Here is an 8145-nt window from a genome sequence, read left to right on the forward strand (position 1 = left end):
GAAATACTATTATATGCATCATGTATGTAGTCCACTGGTGGGCCTACAACTAGAGATGTGAAAGCTCAGAAAAAAACTAGAAAATGTCAAAAAAAAACCCCACCATTGTCCCTCCCCCATTCCTTTTTTTGGGGGGGGGAAGGCTTTGGGGGAAAATGCAAACAAAAATGTTCCCCACCCCCACCCCCAGGTCTTCACATCTCTGCCTACAACTCTACCTATAATATAAACATTGCTGGTAGCCACTCTTCTGGGGATTCCACTGTGGACATCTGTCTTCTTCCCACATCCCAGCATAGTAGCTCATCATGCAGAAAATCTGTTTCTCCCTGTGGATTGCATTATCTGGAAGAATTCGGTTATTGATTCTAGCCTCTCAAAATGTGGACTAGTTTGGACGTGTCACTTATATTCCCAATTCCCAAAACTGTACTAGATTTTTACTTCTGGAAAGACTTCACTTTTAAGATGATGTAAGGGGACCGATGACTGACTGTTTTTAAGACTGAGCTGTTTTTAAATATACACTTTGAATAGCCAGACAAAAATAGACAAGCATGCCCAGAGGCTCCTTGGTTGTTACAGCCAGGAGTGCCTAAAAAAGGCCTGCTCAGTTTGTGACTCCCTGCTCCCTTCCACAACAGAAGAGCCCTGCTGAAAAAGACCTTTCTAGTCCAACATCCTTTTTCCTCCTCAGCGATGGGCCCTAGTGATGTCATGGGGTGCACCCTAGTAATGTAATTAAGTATGATGCATTAAGCATCAACCACAGTTGCTTGGAGCATATCACTCAATCAAAAAAATGTATCTGATTGGAAATTAAGATAGTAATCTTAGCTAAATGAGGGTGTTTCCAGGTCCTGCTGAAGTGACAGGATCATTCCTTCTCATCTGCTTACAGATCCTGGGTAAGGAACATTTAATCTAGCCTACTAGTTTCTGGCAAGAAGGGTTTAAATGCCCTCAGGCCAGGCCAGTCACCAGAAGGCCACTGTAGGAAGAAAGCCTAGTGTTGTGGAGATGTTTGATGGGAGCACTCAAGAGTAAAGATGGATGCCCCTGAAGGCTGCAATTCTAAACAGACTTACTAAGAGACTAAGCCCCATAGAACTCAACAGGACTTACTTCTGAGTAGACATTGTTAGGATTGTGCTGTTGGTAAGGCTTGACTAGGGATCCTCTGCACCAATGTCCATATCAAAGCAGGGTTGGCAACCCCCTGCCTGGAATGCCCTGTGTGCCTTTTAATGTGGCCGCTCTTTCTTTACAGACTTGACCCTTCACTTCAGAGAGAGGTTTGAGAAATGAGTAAGAGTTAAAAAGATTCTCTGCTCTTTCCTGCCTACTCTGTAGGCTGCTATAAACTCACTTTGATAGCCAATCAAATTCCAGTGAGTAATAATTGACAGAGAGAAAACACACATAGACAGGCAGTAAATTGAGAACAACAGCAATTGAAGCCACACTTCCCAGTATGCAAAGTCTCTTTTACTACTATTGGGCAAGAAACAAACCATCATGCAAATAAGGCGCATCATCAGTGGGTTTATTTAAGGGGGTTGCACTAACCACATGGAACCACTGTTGTTGTGTCTATGGGAGTAATATCAGAGGTAAGTGAAATGCAGATAGAAAAAGACAAAAACAGTGATGATTTCCTAAATGCAGTACCATACCAACCACAACAAGATTCCTATGAGTAAGACAGAAAACCCAGCATCCCACAACCAGTCAGCCAAGGTTACAGAAATCCCCATGCAGCACAACCTAACTGGGGGATGAAGTTAGTGCAGAATGCTGCAGCATGATTGCTGTCATGAGTGAAACCCTATCAGCACATAATACCTCTGCTCTGAAATCTGTACTGGTTGCCAATTTGCTACCAGGCCAAGTACAAGGTGTGCTTTCCATGTTCCACATAGTATGTGTTCTGCTCTTATAAGAAAACAATCCTTTAGTGCGGCAGTACTTACGCTTTGGAACTCCCTGCCTATTTACATTAGGCAGTTGCCTTCATTGTACTCATGTTGGCACCTGCTAAAAACCTTTTTGTTTAGACAAGCCTATCCAGGCATGTAGAAGCTATTATGTTTTTATCTGTTTTTAACTAATTGTTGGTTTTATTATTTTGAATGTTTTTAAATACCTGTCTAGCTATTTTTGCCAATTATTGTATTGTTTTAATTCCTTCTATAAACCACTTTTAAGTTTTTTTTTACAATAAAGCGGTGTATAAATGTTGTAAATAAAAAACATAAATAAATATTGGACTCACTGTGGCCCTTGGATCTCTTTCCTCTTTTATACTGAGTCAGGCCATTTGGTACCATCTAGCTCAGTACTGATGACATGGACTAGCATTGTCTCTCCAGGATTCCAGGCAATTATTTCTTCTAGAGATTGAATTTTGGACCTTTGCATGCATAGCATGCGCCCTACTACTGAGCGACTGCCCTGTTTGAAAAAGGTATATTTTAAAATTGTTATTTTCAATTACCTAATGAATGCACAGCATACTATAGCAGATCCACACCATGCATCTAAAGCACATTCAACATAATTTGAAGTACATGAATCCTACCACAGAATCATGGGAACTGTAGTTTGTTAATGGTGGTGGGAACTATAACTATGAGGGGAAAATTACACTTCCCAGGATTCTTTGGGGGAAGTCATGCACTTTAAATGCAAGTTGGATGTGCTTTAAATGTATCATGTGGATCTACATGACATCATAAACTTTGCCTATGTATAAATCATTTTAATTAAATTTTAAAATGGAAATAAACTACAAAGTTTACTGGGTGACCATGGGCTACGCACCATCTCTCAGCCTAATCTGCTCCTCAGGGTGAAAACCATGACCACCCCAAGGAAGAAGGGCAAACTTAAACTTTAAAGATACAGAAGACCTCTGGGAGGCCAGGCCTGGCAACCAAGAGGTCTTCTGTATCTTTAAAAGTTGTGCAGGGGGAAAAGAGAATTCCACCTTGTGGTTTTTCTCATTATAGTGTTGCAAGAATATCTGCACTTGGCTGACTTTCTCTTCTCCTAAAGATACAGGATCAGTCTCAGGCCAAGAACCTGGCAACCCTAAGAAATACATACACTCCATAAAATAGTTTATTGTCAAAACCAGTTGGCCATTGCAGAACATTTTTTTTAAATTAGAATTAGTTTCCTGCCAAATAAAAGCAGTGACACCTAAGTAAGCCCTAACTGCTTAAAAAAAAAAAAGGATTGGCGGGAGATTTACAACACAATCCTTTTCTATGTTCACTCAAAAGTTCCACTGATTTTCAGCACAATCCTAACCATGTCTACTCAAAAGTAAGTCCTACTGAATTCAATGTGGTTAGCTCCCAGGTATGTGGAATTAGCATTACAGCTTTACTGCTGCTGGGTGCATCTTGTACTCCTCTGTGGGCATCCCCCTGACCTTGGTGCTCCTGGCCTGCCTGCTCCAGCACCTGCTGCTCATTCTGAGCCACTGCCCCATCCGCTACATCCGTTTCCTGCTGGCCCACATGGCACTGGCACATGCCACGGGGCTGGCCGCCATCAGACTCTTCATCCTCATCCACGCCATCTGCTTCTGGGTGCTTGAACACAACTGGAACTTCCTGGAGTTTGTGTATTTCTGCTTCATCTCCCTTAGCACCATCAGCCTGGGCCGTGGGGCACCTCTCAACCACCTCTGCATGAGGTCTATGAGCTCAGCATCACCTGCTACCTACTTGTTGGCTTATTGGCCATGCTCATGAGTCCCGAGACGGCATACCAGCTATGGGAAGTCCGCGCTTTAGTCCGTTTCTTTGATCCTGCCTGTGACCCACCCGCTGGGGATGAAGACTGCCTGGAAATCTTGGCTAGGGACCAGCTTGCCTTGAGTACTCTGTCTGTCTCCACTTCCCAAAATAGGCCTATTGAAATGGGCGCCACCTGATGTCTCCCAGGGGGGAGGCAACCCCACCGACACCAATTAGAACTGACGTTGACTGTATTGATGCTTTACCTTTCTTGTCTTTGTATTATTGTTATTTTATTATATTCTATTTGTATTATTATTATTAACTGCCCTGAGCACCATTTGGTAGAAAGGCAGAATACAAATTTTTATTAATAATATATATAAAAAATAAAGAAATAATACCAGAAAAGCTTCATATTGGAAAGGTTTTCAAAAGAGGTTATGAATAAGACAAATCAACTTCCTTCTTCCTCAGCCAGTAAAATGTAAACTTGTTTGACTCCTTAATTAGAAAAGTATAACACTGCAGCATGTACACTTTTTAAAATTTCTTCCATCATCCCTGACCATTTGTTGGCTGAGACTGATGGGAGCTGTCACCCCTGCACACTGGCTCTCCTCTACAGAGAAAGTACTCTTTATGCTGCTAAAAGCTATATATCTACTGAACTCCTGATGTGAGACAAGCAGGAAAAGGAAACTGTTCTCAGGACTTGAAATGCGGTTTAGCTATTGCCTGGGGAGGGGTCAACAAATCTTGTCAATCACAACCCTGACTTCGTTTATTGGCTAAAAACCTGAAAAGGCAGGGATTAGAGCAGCCAGTACTAACAGAAGTTGCTGGGGGGGGTGCTGACATTTTGGTTAATATCTTTTGAACCAGACCACCTAGAAACATAGTTTTTTTTTTTAAGTGAAAGCTAGGAGTCCATAGATTGTGACTCACCCAGACAGGACCCCCCAAAACTGGAGTTTCTAGACAAAACCAGAGACCTGGCAACCCTAGTAGTGATTGTATTCTTCCTAAATTTGTTTAATCTTCTTTTAATGCAGGGGTGGGGTACCTTGGGCTGAGGGCCATATGAGACCCTCAGAACTCTTCCAGGGCCACACCCCTCACTGGCTATGCTTTGCTCCCCACGTGTTTTTACCTGCCAGAATGTGTCCTTTAACTCTAATGGCCACATCCACACCAGACATTTTTTCCACTTTAAACAGTCATGGCTTCCCCCACAGAATTCTGAGAAGTGTAGTTTGCAAAGTGTAATTTGCTGAGAGTTGTGAGGAGACCCCTATTTGCCCTCACAGAGATACACTTGCCAGAATTCTTTGGGAAGTGCTGACTGTTAAACCACTCTGGCCATCAGAGCTCTGTCAGGAGAATAAAAGGTAAAGGTGTCCCCGCACTTATAGTGCAAGTAGTTTCCGACTCTTAGGGTGATATCTTGTGACGATTACTAGGCAGACCGTATATATGGGGTTGGATTGCCAGTTCCTTCCCCAGCCTGTCTTTGTTTAGGAGCCTCTTAATAACACTCAGCATCCTTCACAAACTATGCTTCCCAAGATTCTTTGGGGGAAGCCATGACTGTTTAAAGTGGAAGAAATGTCTGGTGTGGATGTGGCCAATAACTTTTGCTTGTCTTGGTGGAGATGAAAGTGGAGTGTGCGAGTGTTGTGTAGAAACTAGCTCATGATATAAAAGTAAAAATCTACATTTGTTGCTCCACCCACTTTTGCCTCTGTCCCTGCTCACCACTGGCATGTGGCCCTCAGAAGGTTGCTCAGAAGGGAATGCAGCCTTCAGGCTGAAAAATATTCCCCACCCATACTGTAAAACCATCTAAGATAGTAGTAAACCACAGCCCACCAGCTAGACCTTGTGATCTGCCAGGTGTTGTAAATGAAGGTCAGTTATGTGATGTTCTCCACTCAGCTTGATTGTGTTGCTCAGCCTGGGAACTGTCAGTTGCTGCTGATGCTGGCTACAATCCCACATCTTTAGGAAGATGAAGACTTGAGTAGGAGGTCTGAAGTGATCAAGACAGACTTCATTTTTCTTCAAAAGAATAGCCCCCTTATTTTTCTATTCCATCCCCCCCAAAATAAAAAAAAGTTGAACCAATTGAACTATCCTGAGAAATACCTTTTCACACAATAGGTAAGACTGGCATAGCTTTGGCAATGATAATCCATAGGACAGGGCTGCACAAGTGCTATTTAAAATAAAACTACATTGCCAATGCTGCCTTTTATGTTAGTTATTAACTGATCTAACCTTTATTGTATTTGTTGACTTTGATGTATACTGCTCATAGACAATTGTAATTAAGCAGTATATAAATTGTCAAAATAAATGTAAGGCCCTGCATGGTTTCGCAGCCGTACTTGTATTTCCTAACAACAGACCTGCTTAGCTTCCAAGGCTGAATTTGACTAGACACTTTCCAAGTAGTTGGAATTTAACAAATCATGGTTATCCTATTGAAGGCAGATTTTGTCAGGGTTGTGAATTCCTGAACTGGTTGAAGGATTTGAAAATGTGACAGGAAGTGGCATGCTCTGAGTACTACACAAATATTTTGAGTATGGCCCTAGTAATCCATGGCTATGATGACAGATGTGAAACAGATAATGCTGAGAGTGCTGGTGCTGTCCTCTCCCATGCATATTGCAATGCGCTTTATGATCTCCAGAAGAGGACCTTCTCAGAGGGCCCCTGCCTGCTTTCTGAAATATGGGAAGTGGTTTCCTTGGTAGTTGTGCCATTGTTGTGGAATTAATTCCAGTCCATAATCTACTGCCTTCCAGAAAGATGAAGATGTCCTTATTTAGACAAGGGTGCTTCCAGACTTTGCTGTTTTGGGGTGGGATTCAATCATATACCAGCAAATTCAGGCTACCAAAATTATAGTTGATTGGGCAATCTTGCACAACAAAACTGCTTTCCCAAAAGATCAGACTTTTTGTGATAAGGAAAGTGACAGAAAACTACACTGGAAAACGCTGGATAACACATGCTTTGATGCAACTGTCATCTAACCTGCTCATTAAATAGCCAATATCGTTGTCTAATCTCCCCACAAATAAATCTGGAGGAATGCTCAATAAACAGGTCTCATGGAAATACCCTTAGAAGCTGCTAGAGAAGGATTGGTTTATTTAAATCTCTGTCTTAGCTGGTTTAACTGTTTTTTACTGCATTTGTTGCAATTTTATTACTTAGATCCCTTTGTCTCTCAAGTGTTAATTTAAAATAAATTTGTCAAAATGTAGAGATGGTAAGGACTTGTTTGCATACACATCTTGAAACGTTTACTTCCTTCTCCTCCTAGCTGATTTATTAGGCATAATTTTCATATCCTTGCCATAAAGGTAGGTACAGCTTTTCTTTAGAAACAGGGATGCTGAACAGAGCTGGTTCTACCCCTGTATCCTTGAATAGCTGAATGTTCCTGTGAGATTGAGAATAAATTAGCAAGTTGAAACAGCACAGTGTGTGAGAGTTGACACCTGTTTAAAATAAGGAGGACTGTTCACACCCATCCTCTCCTGATCTGTTCTATGCCACTGTCAGTTCCCCTCATGAATTTCTACACATTCACCCCAGGGTTTGCTCAACTAAGCATATCAAGCAAGCCGGTTTTGTATATGACTTTTCCCTAAATGGATTTCAGGCAGGGAAACAAAATGTGTACACCAGCATGGCTAAAGATCGCACATGGGTGTCTGTTTAGTAAAGATTGCACATGGGTGTCTGTTTTAGTATAATCACATATTAGGGAGCTGTTCAGCACATTGAAACAGAGAATGGCCCTCCTTCAGTGCCCTCACCCCAAAAGAGCTACTTAAGTACCTGTCACAAAACAAAACAAAAAATCTGGGATTTGGGGACAATGCTCCTGTGTCAAATGTATTTATTTATAAAGATATTTGTATCCCACCATTCATAACAAAAAATCAAAGCTGTTCACAACAATCCTACATATATACAATAAAAACCATGTAAAATTTAAAATAATCAACTATTACAGAAAGATATTTTCTTACTTGCCTGTAAGGGCTTGGCAGCACAGAAAAGTTTTCAACAGACATTTAGAGGTTTAAACAAAAGGTGCTTGCTTCTTACTCATATAGAGTTGAAGCCAATTAAATTTTAATTAGAGTAGACCCATTGAAATTAATGGCTAAGTTTGTCATGTCCATTAATTTCAGTGGATCTTTTCTGAGCATAACTAAGGTTGGATACCACACAATATTTACTTGCTTTTTCACTTTGTACACTTGCCTAAGGCAATGTAAATACTAAGTAAACTCACAACAAAATAATTATGACACTCTTCCTAAAATATTAAAATACTAAAACTAAAAAGCTCTGTAAAGAGCAGGATCAA

The 8145-nt window shown here is 41.2% G+C and overlaps 1 pseudogene; it reads left to right on the forward strand.

Annotated features, from left to right (window-relative positions):
• The first annotated feature begins 1595 nt into the window (after positions 1-1595).
• LOC133382371 (potassium channel subfamily K member 1-like) lies at positions 1596-3946 on the forward strand (annotated as a pseudogene).
• Positions 3947-8145: the final 4199 nt, after the last annotated feature.

Source organism: Rhineura floridana, chromosome 3 (genome assembly GCF_030035675.1).
Source record: "Rhineura floridana isolate rRhiFlo1 chromosome 3, rRhiFlo1.hap2, whole genome shotgun sequence".
Classification (NCBI taxonomy): domain Eukaryota; kingdom Metazoa; phylum Chordata; class Lepidosauria; order Squamata; family Rhineuridae; genus Rhineura; species Rhineura floridana.